Source organism: Anser anser (genome assembly GCF_964211835.1).
Source record: "Anser anser genome assembly, chromosome: Z".
Lineage (NCBI taxonomy): Eukaryota > Metazoa > Chordata > Aves > Anseriformes > Anatidae > Anser > Anser anser.
In genome coordinates, this window is record NC_139723.1 from 13,729,124 (window position 1) to 13,753,870 (window position 24,747).

Below are 24,747 nucleotides of genomic sequence, written 5' to 3' on the forward strand. Positions count from 1 at the left end.
TTATATTGAATGAAATATTGCCAATTTCAGTTACAAGGACTAAGAAATGGGAGGCAGGAAGATGCATCAATGTGCATGAAGTGCATCAATAAATACCACAGGTAAAAAGGTTACTAAGGAACCAGGTATCTCACCTTGGAGAAAACAAATCATATGAGGAGACAGCAAGAAAAGAAAGGTCACCTTGCTGCTTCAGACCACAGCTCAAACAAGTGGAGGCAGAATTTTCACAACAGTTTTCACTCTCAGTGTTTCTCCTCTATGCTAGCTTCTCTGTCCTTATCTTACCAGCTTAGACTCAAAGAAGGGACTTGGATGCAAGGCCACTCCATGAAGATTAAGAGCTGCCCAGATGCTTCAAATGTCTTCTGAACATGTGCTGAGGCAGTCACCGAGTGCAAGAGGCTGGTGGATCCATGATCCCCCAAACCCAGCCTGTGGGCATCTGGCAGATCCATTACTGCTACAGCTAGCAATCATAGCAATCATAGAATAGTTTGGGTTGGAAGAGACCTTAACAATCATCTAATTCCAACCATCCTGCCATGGACAATGACAACTTCTGCTAGATCAGGTTGATCAAAGCCCCATCCAGCCTGGCCTTGAACACTTCCAGGGATGGGGTATCAATACCACCTAGTAATCAACACCACCATTTCTGTAGGTTGGTCAGTTTTCCCATGTGGTGATGGCAGCCATTGGATCATTCTCATGTACTGACCAAGATTCTGCTTGTGAAATGTCTGTCAGCAGCAAAATTTAAATGTTTTAAGTCATTAACCATTTAATGACCTGATTGTATTGATTCAACTTCTCTCATGAGAAAGTCAATGACACAGCCAACAGACATGAAAAAAATAATCTTTATTTAATACCATTTGTCTTCATGTTCACCTGTTAGTTCAAATCAAATGTACCTTAACTGTTTGTGTTGTACCTTGACATAACCCTTGATGGCAACAATTATTTATACAGTATGCCATATTTTCTGAAGGTTCTTCTAAAATGTGAAGGATGCTGACAATTTTTTTCCTCATATCCAAACAGCTCCATCATCTGGGCATGCAGAATAAAAAGACAGATATATCTGGTTAATCATTCAAAAAATGTTGTAAAGAAATTAATTGCTTTAATGTTTACTGAAAAAAATATTAGTGTGAGAAAATATTCTTGTTTCCTTGTCTTTGTTCAGAAGAGAATGAATTGAGAACATTAATAAAATCTAAATTAAACAATTTAAGCAAACATCTGATACTTAAGAGTTAATTCTTTGCACAAACCTATATAATTAGGTAGTGTGGGTAAGGTTAATTAGATATATTTTATAGAGCTCTATAAAAGTGATACACAGTATGACTCTCAGATAAAGAAAAAAATCAGGAAATATGATTAGAAACACATGACTGTAATGCTGTGGCTAAGATTTTTAGATGTGCAAGGGTTGGAAATTTCTAAATTACACCTCCCACAGTAACAGTATCTCAGCACTAATGCAAACATAAAAACATCGAGCCTAATGCTACTTACTGTACAGTGCGAATATATGTATATATATATTACTGATTAGATTTATTTAGGGCTGTTGTAGGATTCTGATGCTCCACAGAGTATTTCAGTGACATTCAGTTCCCAGTTCAGCAAAGTATTTAAGCAAACATCTAATGTTTGGCAAGTGGCCAGTCTTCTTGATGACATCCTCAATCACATAGTTATAGCTAGAAACAAGTTAGTGTTTTGCTGAATGAAGGCTCTGGAAAACCTATAAGAAAAGTTCTACGTAGCCTTTTGTCAGTTTAATTGTTTTGGTTATAAAAATCACCCTTTATCTAGATTGTACTACTTACAGAGTTGACAAGCTTTCCTTTCGTAATTTTTGGTAGCCATCAGTTATGGGTTCCAACAGCTACCCGAGACCCACATAGCCATGAAATGAACAGAGCTGATGACAGTGTTACTATGGAGTTCAGCCAAAGCCTCTATGTGGCTCTGAGATGGAATAAGTTGTATAATGTTCTTCATGTTATATACTTCAATCTTACCAACTGTATTTCTTTTCAGAGGTGCTCATATAAGCCTAGCATATGCATCTGCACTTTGTATTCATCATTGTCTTGCAAAGAATAGCTACATTCAAGCTGCAACTAATAGAAGACCTGATCCTGCATCTTCAAATAATCAGTCTCTGCTGCTTCTAATGTCAGGTGAAAACTGATGATGAACCACATAACGTTAATCTAGATCATATGAGGTACAAAGCACAGTTGGCAAGTTATGGATTTCTGAGAAACACGTGATTAGTGGAGGAAAAAATGACACTGAATATAGACAGACAAACATTTTGGTAGGCATTGTGACAGACATAAAGGTGGTAGACAGCTGTCTACCATCTGTGAGATGACTCCATCTAGCCACATTTAAGGGACATCAGAAATTCCAAATAAGGGGTAAGCAGATGAAAACATAACTTGGATTCATTGTAATGACTGCCACTAACCTTGTAGTTAATGGATCAAGAAATTCTGGTGAGACAGTGGCGGATGTTTCCTGGAAGAAACATTTCCAGTAAAATATGCATAAAGAGGAAATTATATGAGTATGCAACTAAAACAGTCCTTCTGAAAAGACATAGGTAATTTACACCAGCTAGGTTACTCATCATCTTGCTAGAGAAAAATCTGCTTACCTTAGAGGCTGAGAAATACAAGCAGAAAGTGAAGAAGAAAAAAAAAAAAAAAAAAAAACAGAAAGAAAAAAAAAGCAATAAGAACAAGCTTTTTCTACAGATCTAAGAATAGAGTGGTAAATGCAACATCCTTTTTTCTTATGCGCTTATCTCTAACAGCCTCCAGAATCATTCTGAAAATATTTCGATCATTAAGCTAGAATCACATTTTATTTTTCCCAGAGATAATTAAGATAAGATATGCCTTAAGATAGTGGCAAATTAATGGGCTGACATTTTTAAAGGAAAGGAGTGCCTTTAGTGCTTACCTTTAAAACTGGTGTTGTGAGCCACTTTTGCAAGTCCTCAGCTCCCTCATTTGGTAATTTTTGGTGACACCTAGAAAACAACAGTGAACTCTTTCAGAATCTGCATGGTGGGTTAGTGAAGCAGGGAGGTGGCAGGGAATGAAAACCCTGAGTTGGCCAGTATTAGCAAGAAGCTCCATCTCATGCAGCTTCCACCAATGTGGTGGTAGGTTTAGAACAGCAACTGCTGAAGCATTTAGGGGTGCAGAGGGAAGGGGCATTTTCCTCAGCTAGTGGATTGTTTTCAGGGGGGAAAAAAAAAAAAAAGATGAACAATTACTGACTGGAAAAGGTCTGTGAGTTTGGGGTTGTTATTTCTTAAAATCATATGTAGACGAAGCCCAGACTGCACTTTTTTAGTACTGGTAGAAGGAGATTAATTAGCATTGGCAGAAGTCTCCGGAGTAATGTATAGCTAGTCATATGGTACTGCCTGCTCCCATCATTGTAGAATAGAAAGAAACAAGTTAAAAAGGCAGCGGGAGGAAGGAAGGGTTTCTTCTTCACTCTTTTTGACAAATAAATAAATAAATAAATAAATAAATGATTTTAAAAAATAGTTAGATTTTCTTTTTCTTTTCCTTTCTTTGATTTCTTTGCCTCTTCGTCAACTAAGTGTTTGATTTAGCTGCTTTCTTTACTTTTTCCAAACTTTATATGTAGTAATGCTACATGAGTAACACTAAGGGTGTATGTGCTTCTTTTCTGAAGGAATTACAAAAGCAAGTTGGGAAATATTTCAGTGACTTGTGTGGTGCAGTGCAAGTCTGCCAAATCTAGATAATGCAGACCAAGGGTCCAAATTAGTCAGATTAGCCTGGATTTCTTTTTTAATAAATCTATTACAGCACACATTATTCTTAGTCCCCAGATTCTCATGCTTTGCTTTTTCCTCAAAAAGGACTTTTTATGAAAACATCCTTAAATATATTTTCTGTTTCTTCAGGAAAGGAAAAAAAAAAAAAAAGTGCTAAAATACACACTTGTGCTATTGTTTTTCATTATATTGGAAATATATTTTATCCCCTAAGTGTATAAAGAATAGTTAAACAAAACACATTATTTTTACCTAGTCAATATTTGGAAACACAGCCCTTTCTATTTTTCCTATTGATTTCCAGGTCATGAAGATTTCATCCTGCAGACCTCAATCAGAACCACTTAAACATATGAAAATATCTACCAAGGTAAAAAAAGAAACTTCACTGAAAGGTTGCACCTACAGCAAAAGTTAAATAAAACATAATTGCTTGCTGGTCAGTCTCATCTAGGTTAGTATGAGATATTTCATTTTAACTAATTTTTGAGAACTTCCTTGTTTTTTTATTTATTTATCAGAAAGGACTAGTACTTGCAGAAAAATCTTACAGATAAAAGATAAACACTGTCCTTTTGGTAACCATCACATTTTAGAGTCCCACTGACAGACAAATAGACTCCTCCAGCCCCCAGATGACACAAAATAAAACAGTGAGATTTCTCATACTAGTATTTTGAGGGTTGATCAGTTTGTGATCACACTATGTGGATTTCCACATTGCTCAAGACCCTGCACCCTGTTTCATAATGAAGTGTAATAGGAACCTTTAGAATCAGTTTTTTTTATCTCTGATTCTCATGTCCAAAAAATATTACAGGGTTTAGGTTTCAAATAGGGAAAAAAAAAAAAAAAAGAAAAAAAAAGGGAAATGCTATTATTAATTATTAATAATGTTTGCTATGTTTTAAAAAGATTAAAACATGTAGGACACTTCAAATAACATCCCAGAAAACAGAAAACACCTTCTGACCCAAATTAAGTGGAACAAAAGTACTAAAAAAGAATAAGAATGAGGAGTTTTCAAGTTATGTAGTGGTGTTCTAATGAATATTAACTACCATAACAAAACTTGCTGCCTAAAATAAAACTATTTCCCCAACCTGTTAGCACTGACACTGGGTTTCTCACTGCCCAATGGGGTTTTGTTTTAAAAAGGTATTCTGTTGTTACTGACACATGCTATCTACAGGCTTTTTTTTTTTTTTTTTCAAAAATATTCTTGGCATGTCCTTGTTTAAGTAGCTGATACTTTTCCAGAATCAGTACTTTTGTGAATGTAGTTCTGTATATTATTCATTGTACTTGATAGGATTTAAAATTCAGATGTATTTGTTTCTATTTCATTGCACATTGTAACAATGTTAGAAGAAAGTTAAGATTTTGAAGGCTCTTAAGTGGCATAGATGGAAAATGGACTCCAAAGGGACTTAAGCCTACCCACAAAAAGCTCTTTAAAAGCTTTTACTGATTCATAGCAAGCTGTAAGGTAGGTGAAAAAAGGAAAGCAAAAATAATGGTAGAATACAGGAGAAAAGCTGTGTGAAAATTATGAAAGATATAAAGGCTGAAATCTAAACTCCCAACATGCCTTATTATTGTACTGAGAATGTTATATGTGTTAATGATACACATATATCATTATACATACATGAAGTATCACATTTAATGCATTTGCTTTTAAATGTATTGTATTACCAGTTCTTTATTTTTACAAATAGTACAACAGAACATTTATGAGTCTACTAGTAAATTCAGTACTATCATAAATAGTTTAAATCAAATTACATATGTCAGCTGAACCAACAATGTACCTTTAGTGATACATTATCCTTGATTTTTTTTTTTTTAGTTGTGTTTCTCCCTTTGCTTGTTGATTGGTAAAAATCAGCATCCTGAAATTGATCTCTTAGTCATTAGAATGAATTAATGATGCTCTATTAGGTTTCCAATGGAAGGCAAAGATTTTTTTTCATTTCATTTCATTCCATTTCCATTTCATCTGACATCAAGGTTTTTAAAAGCTGACTGTGTGTAAACACTGCTTTAACCCAAATACAAATTATTAGGGGAAAAAACACCAACAATAATAAGAAACTAAAGAAACTTATCAATAACTAAAAAAAATAAAAACGCAGTAAATAAAAATTTTGGATCATTGGTCTGAGTATGAGATTTATGAACATTTCTCTCATTACCTCTGCTCACATGATTGAGCCTCCTTTGCTCATGACCCAGCATCACTTCAGGTCATGGCTAACACACCAGACAGTGCAACCCAGTATCCCCACACGCTCTACAAACCTCAGGTTACGTATTTCACCATGTGGGGGAGCCAGGGAATTGCCAAATCCAGAAGTGGACCCAAGGTTTTGTATAAACCCTGCCATTGTCCAGATGGAATCTGCCGGGGATTCTCTCTGCAAATGGGTCACAAACCTGAATTGTCAAAGATATACTCAGCTTCCCTTCAGTCACATCAGCTCTCCTGCTCCCTGCCAGTAAACTTTGTGTGAATATGGTTATGTCATGTGCCCCAACCTAGGAATCAATGCCGGGTGCACTAGAGACCTATGCACAGCTCAAGAGTTACATTTTCTTCATTGCCCTTGATCCTCCTTTGATGTACAAAAACTCATGTAACTTTTGGGACTTTTAAAATGGTACTAGCAGAGAGGTCACCCTTCACTAAACTGCTCCTTTGCTTTCTACTCCAGTGATGTCAAAATCTTAAAAGTCCTCTGTGAGGACTGACCTTGTCTTTAGGCTGTGCGCAGCACACATGAGGAAAAGCAGAAAAATGAGTTAGTGGATCAGTTGTTGTGCAATGTGTTCTCATAATCCCCATAAGAAACAGCTACCAGGATCTTCTGACTTCTGCTTAAATGTCCTCAGTGAACCCATAATCCCTCATTTCCCTGCACAAAACTTACTGCAAGAAAATATCAGATTTTCATGTTTACAGCATTTTCACTATTTGCTGGGCAAAGCCATCTGCTCAGCAGAGCTTTGATACTGAAACTGCCAAAACACTTTCACTCAGTGAAGAAAATTTTCCTTGAAACTGTGTGCTCAGTAATTCGTAACTCTCTATGTTCAGTTGATTACCATTCAGAGATTAAGCATCTTCCAGCAATAACCCAGTATTTAGTATTCATATGTTGAAAAGAAGATGTGCTCAGACAAGAACTGATTGGGCCTCAGAGATAAACGCTTATTGGAAAAATAGAGCAAACATCTTCATTATTCATGTGTCTGAAATGTACAATTACAGCAATAGAAACACTTAAAGGTCAGTGCTAAGCAACAGCAAAGTTTTAAGAAACAGTTTGTTATTCTACATTTTGTGCTCATAAATTTTATTTTTAAATGTTAAAATGTGCACACAAAAAAATCTTAGGGTGTGGTGAAAGGACAAGGCATAGCAGTTTTAAACTGAAGGAGGGTAGATGTGGATTAGGTATAAAGAAGAAATTATTCACTATGAAGGTGGTGATGCATTGAAACACTTTGCCAGAGAAGTTGTGGATGCCTCATCCCTGGGACCGTTCAAGGCCAGGTTGGATGGGGTTTTGGGCAACCTGGTCTGGTGGGAGGTATTTCTACCTTGTGCAGGTGGGTTGGAGTTAGGTGGTCTTTAAGGTCCCTTCCAACCCGAACCATTCCATGATTCATTGATTCTATAAATACCTGCAGATTAATTACTGTGACAAATAATTTGGTTTAACAGCAACTAGAATATTTCAAAAAAATATTTCTCTAAAATTTTGCAAGCAAAATATTGCTATAGTATTGTATCATATCATATAGCATAGTATAGTATATACATTTATTATATATTGCTGCTCTTCCAATAAGTCTTTTAAGGGCTGTTTCTTGAAAATAATTCTTCAGACATAGTACATGAAATTATGTAAGAAACTGAAAGTGGAAATCTGAGTGGAGGAACTGCTAGAAGAAAGGGAAAAAGGCTTGGGCAAGGTCTGTTTGGAAGGTCTACATATGGCAAAATGTCACATAAAAGAGTTAAAAAAAATAAAATGTGAGAATGCAACAGAAGCTATGTTCTCCTGTTACAACACTGAAACAGCAGAGCTATTAGCTGGACACAACTCTTATGACACTTTCATGTGTATTTGCATCATTAGTGACAAAAGACCAAAACAGAAAAGAAAACCTCATCACAAAACCTGCAGGTATTCAAATTAACATTTGCCTTCCATTTTTAACTGAGCACTACAACAGAAGATGAAATATTTTTTTAGCTCATGAAAGTATGGATCTGACCCAAGAGCAAGTAAAAGGCAACAGGAATATGTATGCAGAAGATGACAGCTGAGAAACTGATGGGTACAGAATTAATTCTCCACACAGACAAACTTTAGGAAGTGCCCTTGCAACAGATAAGGTTAAAAGTCTGAACAAGTGGACTGTTTTTCATGATTTTAATGGAAATTTTGTTTTTACTGTTAAACACAATGGCATCAAAGAAACAACTTGACTCCATTGTTGATTTCTTCCCCAAAACTGCTATCAAGCCATTCAAATCAGAAGGAATAATACATTAAAAAATAATAATAATACTTAAAAAAAAATAAAAAAGTGTATTTTTTACCTTGGTCTACAAAAATGATTTAAATGAAAAAGAGAATTCTAACAAATATTAGGCTCTTTTTTTTTCATTTTCTTTTTTTTCCTTTTCTTTTTTTTTTCTTTTTTTCTTTTTCTTTTTATTATTATTGTTCCTTTAAGAAAAAGAAAGAATCAAAGATTTAAAAATATCTCTATGGAGTTTGACCCAACAACATGGAAATCAAAGGCAAAACACCATGTCAAATTCAGAGAATAATGCATGAATTTAAACTATTTTTTTCTTAATATCTCATTTTTTTTTCTTTACTTTTCTTCTTATTCAAGAACTTGAAACTCTTCTCAGCCAAAAGCTATGTAATTTTTCTGAAGGTCTCAAGGTCCCGACTCAGAGATTGATTTTTTATTCCTTCTTTAAAAAAAAAAAAAAAAAAAAAAAAACTATAATTGGTTGGAATTGTCATTTATCTTATAATTCTGAAACAGCAGAAAAATCAAGGAAATGCATTGCCATGTGGGAAGGGAGTGGGAGAGATAATATCTCTTTTCATTTATAAACAAATGCATGCAGAAGGGGAGAATATGAACACAGCTTTCTTTGCTTCAAAGGATTTTCAAATGCTCTTGCCTAGCTGATATTTTCCTAAATTGGCTTATACAGTAGGGATCAATTAAAATATTGTTGCTGATAAATTGCTGCAGGGAAACTGCAGGTTTAGACACATGTAACCTTAGTTCATGATGCAATATATACTCATGATCTACTGGGCAAAAGGATTAAATAAAAGGGTAGTCTAGGAATTATTTTTCAGTATCACTAAACACATATGCCAAAAACAAAAAAAAAACACTAACAAACAAACAAACGAATGAACAAAAAAAAAAAAAAGAGAGTTGGGGGAATGGTCAGTTTCAAGAAGACATTAGAAGGATGTGTTTTTCTATGCTGTCTGCCTTTATACATCAATCTCAGGGTCTCAGCTCCCACAAATTCTCAAAATCTCAGGGGATGACAAAACACTTGGTCACACTGTGGACTGTGCATACACCAGGGTCCTTAATGAGGACATAAGTTTATTGCAGATATTATTTCTGGGTTTTGCAGTACTCCCACTCTGGACACTGTAACCAGGAGCACCAGCTGCTTAAAACAAGCTCTGATCTTTTTCCGGGTAAAATTAATGACAGACGACCACCAGCTCTGTCCTGGGGCTCCTTTGTTCCTCTTAAAAGCTGCACAAGCAGTGCATGCAAATACACACTGGATTTTTAAGCAAAAGGTCGTTTTGAGCAGCCCAATATAGGTCGCATTTGCAAAACAGAGCTCTACAATGGCTACTTGGGTGAACAAAGAACAGAGGCTGAGAAGTACCTGGGACCTTGCAAACAATATTTGGAATCTAGCTCAGATTAAATGCAGAGATATAACACAAATGTTGCAGTCAGCATGGAAGATTTTTCTCCTCTTGGATTTCTTGCTTCTTTTGTCATTGCTTATTATACAGCAAGTGAGATACATTCTCTCATGTATGCTTTTAGATCTCCTTCTGAATTGGCCAGAAGAATACTGACGAGAATCAGAAATGTGACCCTGGTTTCAAACCACAAAGGGCAGTGTCTAGTCTTGACAAAGGTGGTAACTCTCACCCTAAAGCAGAGAGGCTTTCATTGATTATCTTGCATCAGAACACTTCATGAAATCTCAAACAGATCACAACTAACACTGAAGAACTTAGTCTCAAGAATGTCCATTACAGGAACTCAACACTTCACCGGGTAAGTCAACTGGGATACCTCATGTACGTTGTGAAATCAAAATAAAAGAACGATCAATTCCGTATTTAAACTATTGCTTAAAATACTAACTACAATATGCAGAAAGTATTTTGCACTTTCACTTTTCTGACAGACTTACTTAGAATCATAGAATTATAGAATCAATTACGTTGGAAAAGACCTCTAAGATCATCAAGTCCAAACATTAACCTAATACTCCCAAGTCTACCACTAAACCATGTCCTGAAACACCACATCCACATGCCTTTTGAATACCTCCAACGATGGTGACTTAACCACTTCTCTGTGAGACAGGGAACAAGATAAAGGATGTTGATTCCGTCTTAGCACAACTGTATGTTAACAACCCCAAAGATAAGAGTGTATGCATAGATAATGTAAACAACAAGAACTGACTTCTCTGCTGAAGTCTGACAAAGAAAGGAAGGTTCAGGAATGTAGAAGACTCCTGGCCTTCATCAAAAGACCAACCAGAGTATGCTGGATGATCACCCAAGGATTCCACTACGCATGCAAATAGGCGTGGAAACCTACGTTAATGATTCTTCGGAGACTTGGTGAATATGCAAGAGATTTTCAGGAAATGAAATGAATATGTATTTGTCCCACTAATATAAGCACACTGTCAGTAACCCTTGGTGTGTGTGTGTTAGGCAGAGCTATCCCACACACACCCGGCGCCGTGATAAAGAATACCTGCTTAATAACTTTGGTTATTGAGTTTTCTCTGTGTCATCTGGGCAACCTGTTCCAACTCTGTCAGTGAAGAAATTTCTACTAATATCCAACCTAAACCTCCCTTAGTGCAACCTGAGGCCACTTCCTCTTGTCCTATCACTGGCTGCTTTGGAGAAGAGACCAACTCCCACCTCACCACAACCTCCTTTGAAGTCCTTTGATGTAGCTGTAGGGAGCAATAAGGTCTCCCCTGAACCTCCTTTCCTCTACACTAAACAACCTCAGCTCCCTCAACCTCTCCTTATAAAACTTGTTCTCCAGACCCTTCATGAGCTTCTTTGCCCTTCTCTGAACATGCTCCAGCACCTCAATGTCTTTCTTGTAGTGAGGAACCCAGAACTGAACACAGTACTTGAGGTGTGGCCACACTGGAGCTAAGTCCAGAAGGACAATCACTTCCCTACTCCTTCTGGTCACACTATATCTGATGCAAGCCAGGATGCTGTTCTTCTTGGCCACAGATTATTTTGTTTCTTGATTACTGATTTAATCTACTTACTCTATTTTTAGCAGCAATATACTGTTCAATCAAACCTAGCCCATAAATTATGGAGACATCAAACAAACAAACAAACAAAACAGCAGTCTGAGTCACCATTCAGACACCAACCCTTTAAACTCCATAACTGGTAGTCTGTAAGTGAAAAAATAATACATGCTTTAACCATGTCATTGTCTTGATCTGTAAAAGAGTCTTCATTCTGAAGGAAAAAAAAAATCTTGGCAGAATTAGAGAGTTTAAACCAAAAGCAAACAAATGCATACTAAAAAACAGGTGTATTGTTTCTTGCTTTTTGTGATTCATTTCCCTTATAGGCCCCAGTGTCTTGATCACTACTGTCTGATGAGTCAGCTTTCTTGTTAACTAGAGGTGCAGAGCCATCATCTAATGAAAACACACTGCATTTTATGACTCCCTAGACTGTAGTTCTGCATATTAAAATAGAATTTCAATCTCAGTGAAGGAATAAAATAAAATCTAGCATCTGTGGTTTGAACAGAACTGATAAAAATGTTGCTCATTTAATTTTAACAATATTTTTTAATGTTAGACTATATAAAAAGAGATCCTGGATGTAACTTAAAAATGCCTATAAATTAGAAATAAATTGGTGGAAATCAACACAATAGTTCATTAAACATACAAATTTGATGGCAAAGTGTTTCAAGTCTTATTTAAAAGTAATACAAGTACTTTTTTAACACCTATTATATATTGCTTTCATCTGTTAAAAATAGGGTAGATCTAAAGTGAATGGACTCATCCCATTAACTTTTGGGTGTTTCTAGACTAGTGACAAAGATTACTTTTTTAAGGGTTCCACCATAGCAACTTAGCTTTTTAAAAACTACTATACATGAAAGGCAGTATACAATCAGCTAAAAAGTACTGAAAAAGATGGGATTTTAGGGAGCAGCTGAATCGTATTTCAAGGTATTCACAAGAAAAACACTCATCCTCAAACAAAGCAAAACAGAAGAATATATACTACACATCCCTGTTAAGACAAAGCAGCCTCATAAGGATGCCACGCATTCAGTAAACTGCATTTACACCATACAACAGTCTGCATGGAGCTGCTTTCCTCCCCTCCCTGTAAATCAAGAAAAATTCTCTCTTTTCTTGCCTTGTCTAACCTCATTTCCCCCTTCCCTTTCACTTATCTCTTTCCTTTACCTTTCCTCTTCTCCCTTTCTTTTTTATTTTTATTTTTTTCAAGACCACTAATGACAGCAACTTAGCTGCATGTTGCTGTCTGCTACTCTGCATGAAGACTGCATGTCCTGATACATCCAAGCTGCACTGTCCCTTACCTGGACTTCAGCTTGTAAATGTCAGAATAGTATTTCTTGAGGATGTTCAGCTAGAGGAGAGCTATCAAGTAACTTCACCAGGGGCGCTTTTCAAACTGATGGAAAAGCCAAATGTAAAATCTTTATGTTCTCCATAGGCACCTGGCCTAGCTCTGAGTCTCAGAGGCAGGGTAATTAAGACAATTTAGTATTACTATTGAACTAGAAGCCTTTGCACCACACTGCATGGAAATTTGTAAGTCCATGACTTGTTTCTTGGCTTTAATTTCCATTTATGCAGCAGATGTTTTCTAGAAAATCTATTATTAGATTTTAGAATACTGCAACTGCTTCACAGAGTTATTTTATTTTGCAACCATTTCCACTATCAGAGAGCAAAGCAGCACCCAAACAGCAGTAGGAGGCTTGAAGTCTAACACTACCAGCCAGTCAGTCACAGTTTTCATCCTAGATAGAACTGAAACAGATTTAGCAGAGGTAAATGTAACCTCCTGCCTCAGGTTTCACACAGCTACATGAACTTTGGACAGGTTAATAAATAGTCTTTCCCTTGCTACTGAGCACAATTTTATAGAGGACAGTCCATCTCACTGTTTCTTTGCTATCAGACTTCATTTTTGCAAATAATATTTTCCCTCCCTTATAAATTTTCCCATAGAAGGTCTAGAACAGTGACAAAAGTGAAAGAAAATGTTGCTACAAAGCATTAAAAGAAATTTTGCTTTTCTTGATTTTCTATTTCCTTCATTTATCTTTTTTTTTTTTTTTCATGAATTGCTATGTATCAAGAGTGTTATTGTCTGTATAATACCAAATGTTGCAAGGAACAGATATATGTGTTGGAAACCAGAAAATAATCCATAGATCTTAAAGTTTGTCTAGAGTGCAGGAAAAAATGCCCATAGAAAGCCCATGTTCTAATAAGCTGAAAAGTCTATGAACTAAAGAGTATATAAATTTAGTAATGGAAATTTTGAATACCCCAAAAGTTCTTAATATTAATTCTTCATTGTTCCAAAATAAATTACATTTAAGGATAAAATAAAACAATTATTAAAACCAAACAAAAACAAAACAACAAACAAATGAACAACACCCCCCCCCCCCCCCCCCCCCCGGGAAAAAAATAAATAAATAAATAAATAAATAAATAAATAAATAAATAAATAAATAAATAAAAGCCTTCCTCTAGAGATAACCTTTAGTAGAACATCTGTTTTCATATAACAAGGTTAGCCTTTAAACATATTTCTATTCCACTGACTCATTTTTCTACTGTTCCCTCCTATCACAATGTATGATATTCAGCTACACTAGTTATTGTTTGCAGTGATATTACTTGTTAATCTGATGTAAGGTTAATGTGGTGCTAGGGAACATTATGAACTCAGATCTTGTTTTTATTAGCAACAGCCATTACAACAACCATGGGATTAAATATAATGTGATGTAAAAGATCTCATGGCATGGTGATGGCCTCTCCCAGCAAGATGTGGGATGCCACGAAGTGTGTTACATTGCCACAAATCTGTAGATTTAATCAGTTCAGTTGGAGTTATGTTTAATATTTCAGAGCATTATCTTCTAGATAAATATAAATGACAAATTAGTCTCTGATAGAAATAAAAGAGTATAGGAAGAGAAAAAGCATAAAGTTAATATTAGAGATAGACGGACAAATATAAATGATGTATTGCTTCAGATTTCTGTTCGTATTCACAGCTAACCAGATCCTGAGTAATTTTGAAGGTCAGAAAAATGTATTGAAGGACAAGCTTAGATCAGCCTTAGCCTACACCTCTCTACCTTCTCCTTCAGTCCCTTTTTGCTTTCGCTTTTCAGTGTACTTGCTCACTCTGGATTATGCTAATGAAGAAGTCAGGCAGAGAACTAGTGGAATTAATATGATATTTGCTGCTACAACTTTGCTTGTTTCTGGTATCTCTATAAAGAAAATTGCACTACCATGTACAGATAGCCAAACCTGGTTTTGCCTGGCTTTGCTCAGCTGTGCATTTTACTTTGTAATGTGGACATATGCCTAGACACTTCTGCTGCAAACAGGAGAACTAGGAGGCACAGTGCTCTAGGAGGAAGTCTCTCCTCAAGGGAGAACAACATTATTGTCTCCTGTACTGCAGGATGAGGGCTAGTGTCAGGCCCCGGCTTAACTAAAATCCAAGATTATACTCTCTAGAGAAGCTCTTCAATAGACAGAAGCTGGGGTGAAAGATCCTCTCCATGGGGACCAGGAATAAAGGATTAATTTAGCAGATCTTATGAGCAAGTGGAAAAAATATCAGGAATAAAAATCGGAAGTCAGTGCAAACTATCATATTAGGAAAGATATTTGAATAAGAAACCGGTTGGAAATAAAACAGTTTAGATGCAATTTAATAGCACTTATTAGTGGGTTTTGCATCCCTCTGCAAATCTGATTAATATACATATATATATAAACATATATATATAATAACCTAAGACATGATAAATGTAACTGATGGGACATCTCTAAACTGCAGAAGAGGAAAGGAATAAAACAATACAAAATCAGTCCAGAGAAACAACAAAGATATATTAGTTGTTGCTGAGAGTGTCACCCAATGATGCTGATCAATCAATAACAGGAACTTCTAAATGCTGTCTCCTTTGAAACTAGCTGCTATGTATGTTATGTCACAGTGCTGTACCTGCTCTTGATGGTGCATATTGATCAACTGCAGTAGTACCTCAGCACTGCCCATGATCTGACAGGACACGTCTTCAGACAACATGTGGGTGAGTCTAATACTTTGCCACCTAAAAAACTTTGATCAATAGTTCTGATAATTTATCATCATGATTAACTTCTGATTTGATAGTGATAACAGGAAAATTATCTTGGCTTTCATAAAATGTTACTGTCTCCTGCATGTGAAAATTTCACTCATCATTTGTTCTTGCAGCCCACATCTCCATGTAGTGGTACTTGTTTAACAGCCATGAACATAGATATGATTCTTGTTCTCAAACTTATTATTTTAAGGACGTGTATTAAGATAAGGAAAATTTTTGTCAAACTTTGCTACAATAATATGTGCTTTCCCCCAAAAAAATATTTTTGAATAGAAAAGGAAACAAAAATATTTTTAAGCTTTCTTAAAGGACATTTGGAGTGCGATGGAAGATTCATATTAGAGGAATATTTATGCTTGTGTTTTTGTTTTTGTTTTTTAAAAAAACTCCTTTTTCACAGGTAGTTTCTTGGAGATTAATACAGTATTTTCATAAACAAAACAAAATAAAGCAAAGGATGCTGCATACACAAGAAAGTACATGAATTCCACTTAGCAACTGTAGAGGTTGTGTGTACAGCTGATCTGTGCAAAATTTAAACCCAGAATTTCTTGCCCTCTTAGCCTTCTTCAGGGGTCCCGAAATCCCTCCCCCACCTTGTCTCTTTGGCCCAGATCTCCCACAAGTCTCTGATTATGAGGATAACAATTTTACACATGAAAATATGATTTCTTCAAATATATTGTCTTTAACTGTGATCACATTCACATCCAATGCAGTGTCCCATGCAAATGAGTTAGACCCTGAGGAGTATGTCATCTTCTCAAAGACTTCTTGAATCAAACTGCTCTGTAAATTACCGGTCACTGCTTCATGAAAAGATGTCTAAAGGAAAATGGTGGGAAAGAATTAAGTTTTTATCTGATTTTTTTAGCTCTTGCAATTAACTATTGTTAAATTGTTGTATTCTTCTGTTACAACTCCTACCTACAAGTTTTTCCAGTACTATTCCACTATGAGTTACAACCAGCAGTTTTGACTGCTAGCATGGTATTCAGACGTGAGGTGTAATGATAATTATATTAGCCTTTAACAAAGCAGTCATACAAAAGTGTTCAGTCAAAAGCAGTTTTTGATGAATGCTTCACAAATGTTTGTTGTAATACTGCAACAGCTCTACTTCCAGAAAAAACTGTGTCTCTGGGAACATCTACTGCTGAGGCTACTTTACTTGTACTGGAGAAATAAAGGCATGGTCCAAAGAACACTGAAAGAGAGTTCTGCACTGCACTTTAGTTAGTAACTTCTTGCAGTTAGTGGTGTGATTTTGCCCCTGCCCTTTCATTTTAGAAAAGAGAAGATTCATAAGTGACCTTACACAATGACTAAAAATAAAGCAAACCCCACATCCTGAGAGTATAACGACAGGCAGTTTTTCTTGCCTACAGGCACATGTCTCTTTCTTTACTTGAACTTGGTCAGAAAGACAGGTTCAGATAAAGATTTTTAAAGGCCAGCAGTGACCTTAGATCTTCTATTCTGACCCTGAGTATAACCCAGCACAGGAATGCATGCACACACACACACACGCCCGTACACACCCATAACTGAAACACATGACCTTAGCCATTTTCCAAAAGCTGTCTGTCTAGAGGACAGAATAAGAGATATCATCTATCCACCCAGGCTATACACAAAATCTGGACAATATGTGGTTATTCCTCTCTTATTTTAAAGTACACTGTTTATATACATATGTTTATTTCCCACAAAACTTACCAGAATATCTGTGTCTAGAATATGTACATTTGCTATTTGATTCACACTTTCGAGGTTGACTGTTTCCCAATTTCACAAAGAGAAATTGGGTATGTTGCACCTCAAGACCTTGTTTATTAACCCCTAAATGAGAGTTTCAACTACAGTACAAATGAAACGTCTGTTTGAGGTTTTAAAAGCTAGAAAAGAAACTGGTGCTTCTTTCTAAAAGTCCATATGTCAGTCCTTCTACAGGAGCAACAAGAGTAACCCTACTAACAAGCTTCAATCTAGCTATTCCAAGAGTGTGAGTTCAAGGACTTGCATTCTTACTCAGAGCTGGCACTGGCCCTGGTGACTCACCCACACCTCATCTACTAAACTAACCAGGTTTTAGGTACAATAGGAAGAGTTTGAAGCAGAATTAGGGTTCCTTTTATCAATATTCCTATAGCTATTTGAAAATTTTATTTCTCATACTCCACATCCAGTGGCAATTTCCTTTCTCTTGTTTATTAGCTGTGCGCTCAACCAATCTGAAATTTCTGACCCTCTATATATATATATCTACAAATGCTAATATATCTGCTGGAAGGGCAATACAGCTAAGCACAAGCAGACCAGGTGCTTTCTGGCAACTCTAGACAATGACTTTGTGCAAGTCTGTAACCAATAAAGAGACTGGAAGTGCTGTTTTGTTGGACCTGGTACCCACAAAGAAGAAAGAAATGGTGGAAGATATGAAGACCAGGCGTAGATTTGGCTGTAGCAACCATGAGACTGAAATTTAAGATCCCAAGAGAAATGACCAAAAGAGAATTGCAGCCATGGAATTCCAAAATGTTGATTTTGGCCTTTCCAGGGCCTCCCAGGTCTCTGAGCGTAATGCTGTAGCTTGTAGGAGTAAGGCAGTACCACAGGAGAGAGGATCAAGATAGTGACCATGTGCAGGGGGTGGATTAGAAGACTTCCAGAGCTATCTTCCATCCTAAATTATTTTACAAGAATCAGTGACTTGAAATACTTGGGTTGCATGCGTTCGGACAGAAAGTGTACTTAGGCATTTCAGTCTATTGCCTTTACTTTCTTCTTAAATTGACTTCCTGCTCATGATCTTCACGGTTTCACAAGGTAGATCTAATTTGTACTTGTCAAGTTACTTTAGGACATATATCAAAGCTATCATGGTCAAACGTATAGAGTTGCTTTTAACCTAAAACAACAACAAAAAACAAGGTCCTTCTAATAATACGATTCCTCCATCTACTAGACCTCAGGATGATTCCTTAGCCAACTGTGTGTCATGTAAACTGTGTTGTCCTTATATTCTGTACTTAGCTACAAGCTACTGGTTCACTAGTAGAACTCAGATTTTAACTTTCACTGAGGAAAGAGAGATTAGATCATTCAGTGACGTGCAAGTGTGCCTGAGAGAAAGAGAAAGAGGGAGAGAGGGAGGCAGAGAAGTTTGTCACAATGTTACATTCATAACGACATTATGCAATTAACTAAAATGTAGCATCTACTACAGAAGATTACTTTTCTCATTGTTATATATTAAAAATTCACCCCATGGGACATAATCCCAAATCCAGTGAATTTAATAAAGCATTACATTCAAATTTAACAGTCTTCTTTTTTTTTTTTTTTGTAGTGATTTTTTTGTTTTGGTTTGATTTTCAAACTTTAGATAATACTTTGGGTTTAAAAGTTATCAGAAAGTGCTCCCTGACTGAACTTTAGCGTGTGACACTTTTTATTTGCAAAGGAATCACAAAGTGATGAAGTTGTAACCATTTGTTACTTGAAATCTTGTCCATGTTAATTTAGTTGTGGAACTGGAAAGAGGGAGATAGGAATGGCTTGCCACTGTGAGGATTTAAAAACATGACAGCCTTTGTTTCTCACTCAAATAGCCCAGATGGGAGAAGGAGGTAACACCATTTCCTCCAAACCAGTTATCTATAAAATGCTGAGTTTACAAATATTTTAAAAAGCTACCATGTGAATAATATTTCTGTGCACATATTCTTAGTTTACAGGCACTTGCCATATGGCATTCCTGCAATTCAGTCTTTTTTCTTTTTTCTTTTTTTTTTCTTTTTTTTTTTTTTTAAACATACAGTACCTGTACTTCTGTCAGTCTCTCCCCATTGAATTTTATTCATAATTAATCTCCTGGTTCACGTAATCACCTCTGCAGTATATTCTCCTAGTGAAGAAAGTGAGCTCCCAGAGGTGTAACATCTCAGGCAAGGAGCAAAGGCTTTACTTTCCTCTGTCCATATTACAGAGTGCTAATGTGATTCTCTGGAGCTGAGCTTCTTAGCAAAGAATGTGAGGATTTTCAGTCCTCCAGCTTTTTCAACTAAGGGGTTCTTCAAGGCTTTCAAGAGCTGACCTTGCAAAGGATTGTGTTCTTTTAATGCACTGCCTTTTAGAAGAAAGCTTACCTGTTTTCTCATCCTGATGCAGATACTGTTAAAGGTGTTTCCATGGATACTAACATCAATAGGAAATGAAAGAGGGCTGTCCTCCTTTCTGACCCACTGGAGTTCCTCACTGTTGCTATGGCAAAGCTTATAGATGTCACTGCTATTGTTTTGCATAATCTGATTTAAATGCTACAGTCTGGGCAAAAATGTTCTGTAGAAACAAGTAGAACAAGTAATAAATTTTGGTTGATCACAGTCTCTCAAATTTTAGGATAATTTGTGAAGAAAATAGATTATTTTACTAAATACCTTCTCAAAGTTCTCTGTTAAAACCAGTACAAGTTCAACAGAGAATGAATCTCAACACCTTTTGAAGTTCTGTTTTATTTATTATAAAATAATTTGGAACTAAACTCTGTCATTTTATACTAACTGTGCCATATTAAAAGTTATTCTCAAGCTAAATTTTGGAGGTTCTTCATTGTGAGCACAGATCAAAAACCTCTGAGGTAAAAGAAAGTATCTCAACTGATCTGACTGAGATATGGGTCGAGATGAAAATTCCAGCTTAGACATTCTTAATAAATGGATGTTAATATTTTAACACCCTTAATTTATAGGCTTCAGTCTATTTATTTTATTCTTTGAACAGGAATATATTTAGAAATATTCCTACATTTCATTCAAAATTTCCTTAAAAGTAATGGAAGAGTTTCTTGACTTTCTCCAAAACACACCCACACAGAACAAAACAACCCACTCTCCTTAGATGCATAAACATTTGAGGTGGCACGGATGGGACTTCTCTAGCAATTAAGATTTATTGCCAAAGTCCCAACCCATGGAGAAAGATATAGGATGTTCTGCCAAGAAGAAAAAATTGAAAATTGGTAGAAGAAATTATTGCAGGGGCACACCAGTCAAACAAAGGGTGTAACCTCCCCTATGAGGCATTATTTTATCATTTTATGTTACCTGGATTAATCTATGTGTTTGGATCTTCCATGTGTATGTTTTATTGTTTTATTTCCCATCCTGGTCATAAAGGGCACATTTATTGTTTAGTAAGCAGAATTAGGGTGGCTGCAGTTTACGTAGTCAATGGCAATCAAACACTAAGGTCAATGCCTATCACATCTTGGAAAAATTGGGGTTAGAGCAGGTGAAATTATCCTTCCATTTTGGTTTTATGGCTCTAATAGAAAGCCACAGAGGCCCTGACCCCTGCTGCCACTCATGTCCTGCTCCAACAGCAATGCATAACCTTCGACACCTGATTAAAACAGGAAATAAGGCAAAGAATGGGTCAGGATGCATGTTAGGCCAGTTAGACATTGAAAAAAATGTCCAAGAAGGCTTTCAAAGAGGGAGGAAGAGGGTAAGAGAGGAGTGCCTGATGGTAAGCAGGAGGGAAAGGGAAAAGGAAAGAGGGAAAAGAGAAACCAAGGGAGAAGGAGGAAAAGGGAAGGGGGTAAGGAAAGCCCTTCTGTATGTATTTGTTGGGTGACCTTAAGCCCTGTTCATTAAAGTGTCCTGCAGCATGGCAATTCACATACACACCGTGTCACTACTAAAACCACACATATCTCTTACTGACTGCCCAAGTCTGACACAACAGATGCCTTTAGTTTTTGAATTTCCACACAGCCCGTTTCGTTTCTATTTTTTTTCTCTCTTTTTTTTTCCTATACAAATGAAAGATAAATTATTGTCATTTGGTGCATGTGTGCAAGGAGGAAGCAGAAGAGTTACTTGATTTCGAAAGTTAACCTTGGGTAACATTGCAGGCAGTATGGGACCATCAAGGACAAGCAGTCTGTAGATTTGTCTGATGTCTGTCACTGAGTCTCAGAGAAAACGAAAATTAATACTTGCTGTTACATGAGGGAACAGGTTTTCTTAAAGATAAAAAAGCTTTAACCATACCCAGTCCAATTCTAGATTTCTGTTTTGTGCAACATATTGCTATGGATTTCTAAGGCTTTGTAAAGCTACAGCAACCACAGTCTTACTTGCAGTAAACCACAGAAGGCAACCTCACTAATCCCAAATCAAGTCACCAAATTCTGGCCAAGTTACAATGGACATTTCAGAAAGATACTCAGTCTTGACTGAAATAATTCAATTAATGATAGACCTGGCATAACTCTAACTAAATATTTTTATGCCAGGAGTTATTAGGTCTCATTGTTAAAAGACGCATGTTCATTTTCTCTTTGAATTTTTCTAGTTTTACTTTTCAATCACCAATTTGAAACAGCATTTTATCAGTAAATCATTTTTTTTCATTTTGCTGGACAAAATTCAAAGGAAATAAATCAGTTTGGGATTAACATAAGTAAAAATGTTTGCTTTCTATTATAAACTCCTTAAATTGACAGTTAGATGAAATATTTTGCAAATTTCTTAGAAGATATTCAACGGTAAAATAAAATAAAATAAAATAAAATAAAATAAAACAAAAAAACAATAAAAGAATGTAGCTTACAGTAAGGAAAAGCAAATTCAAATGAACTCTTGAATTTCTAGGAACATGACACAGATTCACTAAAATGAGTCAATACTTCATATAGCCATTTTGGGTGGGAGAAAGAAGACTTTTTTATCAACATTTAAAAGCGTTACCACATCTCTACCCACAATGTTGTGGGGTTTTTTTGTTTGTTTGTTTTTTAAGTGTGAGGTGAAAAAATGGAGTGTTGCTCTAGAATTCTCCCCTTCTCTAATCAAGGTAGAAAAGTCTTACAAGCATTACTAAAGCTTATTTCTAAGTAGTTTAGAACTACTACTACTGGAACTAGTAGTAGTAGTTTAGAACTACTAGACATTCTGGATTTGCAGCACCTGCACATGATAGTCATGATATTACAGATATTAGGCAAACTCAAAGGTCTCAATGAGTAAGCATCTGTTGGAAGGATTAGGTTAGAGATTCCTTTAACTTTGCTAGAAACTAAGGAAAAACTCCTCCTGTGATTAGAATTATAGAATCACAGAATATCCAGATTGGAAAAGACCCACTAGGATCATCGAGTACAACTCCTGGGTCCCCAAAAGACCACCAAAATAAATAAATAAATAAATCAGATTATGTACCTGAGAGTGCTGTCCAAAAGCTTCTTTATCTCTGGCAAGGTCAGTGCTGTGACCACTTCCATAGGGAGCCTGTTTCAGTGACCGACCATCCTCTTGGTGAAAAACCTTTTTCTGATATCCAGATTGAACTTCCCCTGTCACAGCTTCAAGCCATTCATTCCCTCGGGTCCTGTTGCTTGTCACCAGAGAGCAGATATCAGAGTTCGCCCCTCCTATCTCCCTTGTGAGGAAGTTGTAGACTGCCATGTGGCCTACCCTCAGTCTCCTCTTCTCTAGGCTGAACAATGCACAGGACTTCAGCCACTCCTCATATGTCTTCCCCTCTAGACAATTTATCATCTTTGTTGACCTCCTTTGGACACTCTCTAACAGTTTTATATCTTTCTTATACTGTGGTGCCCAAAACTGCATACAGTACTTGAGGTGCAGTTGCAGCAGTGTTAAATAGAGAAGGAAAATCACTTCCCTTAGCTGGCTAGCAATGTTACTCTTGATGCACCCCAGGATGTGATTGGGCCTCCTGGCCACCAAGGCACACTGCTGGCTCATGTTCAGCTTGCTGTTGATCAAAACCCCAAAATCCCTTTCTGATGGGCTACTCTCCAGCCTCTCGTCCCCCAGTCTGTATGTATAACCAGAGTTGCCCCTTCCCAGGTGCAGAATCCTTCACTTGCTCTTGTTAAATTTCATATTGTTGGTGATTGCCCAGCCCTCTAATTTGTCCAGATCTCTCAGCAAGGCCTCCCCACCCTCGATGGGGTCAACAGTTACACCCAATTTGGTATTGTCTATGAATTTTCTCAAAAAAACCTTCATACTGTCTCAATTCATTTATGCAATTTATATTAGCAGGCTTCTATATACTGATGTTTGCTAGACTTCAAGCACACACACTTAAGTACTTTCCCAACTCTTATTTAAAGCATTAATTTATGTCTTGTTTTAGAAAGGAAGAAGGAAGGAAGGAAGGGAGGAAGGGAGGAAGGGAGGAAGGGAGGAAGGAAATAACTTTAAGCCTAAACTGTTGTGTAAACCTGATACCTTCTTTAACACCACAAAGGCTGAAATATTGAAGACAAATGCAGAGTTACTAGTTTGTGCACAGTCGAGGCAACAGGACACAGAAATTAATGTCAGTCAGTTCCATGTTTATTATCATTCTTTTTCTCAGTTGTTGCTGTTACTGCAGATCTTTTGTTATGAGAGATCCAGAGCAAGGAAACGGGACCTCAACTTCCAGTAACCTCAACAGAGGCCAGCTGAAACCTCCAGCTGGGGGGGTGGAAGAATGATCTGATTGCTGTATGTTTGCATGTTTTGAGTACCCCAATCAAATCAGTCCCTTTTGTTTTCAAGGTGAAACCGTTTAGTTACTGTGGTTACAACAGAAGGTTCTCCATGTTAACTTTACAAGCTTAAGCAATAGGGACCCCATTAATTCTTCTAATTATCTATGTTAGCATACATACTTCCTGTATTATACTGTGATGTACACAGGCATGCAGATTCCTATCTACTTCTAGAAGAGGTGAGAAATTTCCAAATAAATTTAAGAGTGTGTGTATTTTCCCTCTAGTTAAGATTTAAAAATGTATATATTCCTCCCCGATGACTGCATTAGCTCCTCTTTTCCTGTACTAGAGAGGCCAAAAAGTCAAGAGGCACTATTCATTCAGCTAATATTATAGAAAATAAATTTCTTACATATGCTTCTCCCACCCTGTTGTTTTTACCACATATTTGCAAGTCCAAGTCAGCCACAGTAAGCTAATGTATCTATTTATTCAAATGTATGCCCAGTGTCTTCCAAATTTGAAAAAAAAATAAAAATTAAAAAATTTGCAAATGACTCCTCAGAGACCTTACAGATAGGTTTTCAAACACTGCTCTGCTCTC

At 36.5% G+C, this 24,747-nt stretch overlaps 1 long non-coding RNA gene across 1 annotated transcript; it reads right to left on the minus strand.

Moving 5' to 3' along the window:
- Positions 1 to 880: 880 nt before the first annotated feature.
- LOC310889002 lies at positions 881 to 23,552 on the minus strand. Its single transcript, XR_014576309.1, has 4 exons — positions 22,852 to 23,552; positions 2,992 to 3,061; positions 2,495 to 2,544; positions 881 to 1,056 (listed from the first exon to the last, which is right to left on the minus strand). It is a non-coding gene; the product is annotated as an uncharacterized lncRNA (long non-coding RNA).
- Positions 23,553 to 24,747: the final 1,195 nt, after the last annotated feature.